This window comes from Bombus impatiens, unplaced genomic scaffold, assembly GCF_000188095.3.
Source record: "Bombus impatiens unplaced genomic scaffold, BIMP_2.2 scf_0318, whole genome shotgun sequence".
Classification (NCBI taxonomy): Eukaryota; Metazoa; Arthropoda; class Insecta; order Hymenoptera; family Apidae; genus Bombus; species Bombus impatiens.
In genome coordinates this window covers 2,165,118-2,167,415 of record NT_176737.1, presented here as the reverse complement: position 1 = coordinate 2,167,415, position 2,298 = coordinate 2,165,118, and the positions used below count along the sequence as shown (strand labels likewise).

General features: G+C 47.4%; 1 protein-coding gene across 2 annotated transcripts in view; it reads left to right on the top strand.

The window, feature by feature from the left end:
• LOC100748335 (dynein regulatory complex subunit 7) overlaps positions 1–2,298 on the top strand; it is a 95,051-nt gene that overhangs the window by 28,649 nt on the left and 64,104 nt on the right. The gene's annotated exons all lie outside the window — the stretch shown is intronic.

Below are 2,298 nucleotides of genomic sequence, written 5' to 3'. Positions count from 1 at the left end.
GCGCCGCGATCGGTTTGCACGACGTTACGCGGCTGACGTAATTGCGCGCGCGCCCGCGCCAACACCAACTCGCAGCGGCATTACACACGAGTACGAGGCTTGGCTCGGCTTCTCCTCGAAAATCCTCGTATCAGCGCCGGAAGCAGCTCGAAACGACGAAATCGCCGGATGGATCGCGGTGTGGTGTGCGCGAGAGCGGATCGCGCGCAGCGATATACTACCGTGGACACACGAACACATACCGACACACGCGAGTATATACGGACCGTATATACGACGAACGCGACGGCGTTCCTTCGAGGCGAACGCGTTTCTGTGCCGCGATCTCGCTGCCAGGGCCAAGCACCCCGCTCTCGCCTGCCAGCCCACTCGCTCGCCACCGCTTTTAGGATCGAACTCCCGACTCCCGACGCTCTTGCTCGACACCGCGCCAAACGTTCCTAGAGAAACGTTCCTCTACTGATTTAGATCGCGAGGAGACCGTAGTTGCGGATTATCGAACGCACGCTCATTCTCTGCTTTCAGCTTTGTTACGTCTTCTTCTTTGTTTCGTTAACCGTCTCGATAGAATTGGAAACTCGTAATTCCGTAATGTTCGATTAAATTCCAGGTAGATTAGGATTACTATTTTATCTTATACAGATAGATCGTATTTTTAGCAGGTATTTTTAGATCGAAGGTTTTCTCTCTTCTTAGTCTTGTTTCTTTTTTCGTCTTTGTTAGGTTAACCATCGCTTTCGTTCGTGTTGTTCCCAACCCCTTGCCTCGTAATATCTGTTATATTACCAATTTATATATGATATCAAACTACGCATTAGGATTTCGATGCTACAAAGACAAATTGTATCTTTAACGATGTCCAACTGAGAGGCATTCGCGACAGCATGGAATCTATATTTTGAGAAAGGATTTTATACATGTTGGCTTACTCGAAAGGTTAAAAAAGGCGAAACGTTTGCTCTTCCGGAAAGAGGCAACGTTACGGGTTCTTCGATTTCAGGAACGACGAACAGTTAACGCTTGTACAAGTTGCTGCGAAGAATTCGTAGAGCAACAACAACAGGTTAATGCATTTACGTAGGAGTGAGATTTCTTTATGGTCGCGATATATCGATGGGGACGATACGGAGATCGACTCGTGTAGCTTGTATTCTTGATTAAAGTCGAACGGTTAGACGGGTTTCCACGGTAGCCTGGTGTAATGCGTTATATGGCGCTTCTGTATGACGTAATCGACGGGCAATGATTCGTACCTGCTATACGGGTCACTAACCCCAAACGCGCCACCAGGATACGAACCCTTCGGAATCATTCACTGGTCCCTGAAAAATTAATTTCTTTCAATTCTTCTATATAGATAACGGTAGATTTCGCACTTGTTGCATAGTCTAGCCTATAACAACCAACAACCTGTATAATAGTTCGTACTTTCTTCTTATAGCCGATAAAAAGAATCGTAAAGTTCGCATTCTGTCGAGTTACGCCTGAAACTTTCGATCGATATTCGTGTCGTCGAAATCTTTCGGACTGTATAATTTTAGTAATATATCGATAACGAAATAAACGCGATAAATCTGCTTTACTTCGAAGAAACTCTTAGTCTCGGTAGACGTGCGCGGAACTCGCTAAATGTACGATGAAATTTAGCGGCATTTTACTTTAATAAAAATAGCCTTTTTATCGAGTGTATAAAGAGTTTCGTGAGTAACTGTATATACCGTAGAAGCCAGTAGCAGTTCGTTTAACCTAACCTCGAACTATTCGTGAAATTACGACCTTTAACGTCCTTGCTATATTTCTCCCCCTACACCAGGACTATATCACGTAGAACGAGCTCGAATACCAGTTCGAACCGAACCTAACCCCAAACTATTCGCGAAAGAAATGGAGATCGTGGAGGTCGCGAGGTTGGTGGATCCATTGGAGCGACTCGAGGGCTATGGTAGTCACGGTGTTCGGAAGTGGCAATCGTATTAATTCGATTCGTCCCCGTTGCGCTATCGCGACGGTTGGCGATTGCGAGGCACGGCCGCAGGACGAGGATAAAAGATGCCCAATCACGAACACTTGCGACGGTTCGCCCTTCGCGACGTGACGTCAGAGCGGCGCAGTCGCCGACCGTGATTCGTCACGGTCTAGTTTCCCACCTCGCCGCGCTATATGTATACGAGACCAGCAGGCCGGGTTGCTTCTGCCATTCTTTCTTTCTCTCTCTTTCTCCCTCGTTTCTCTTTTACCCATCGCCACCGTCGCGTCGTTGTCGTCGTCGTCGTCGTCGTCGTCGTCGTCGACGACGTC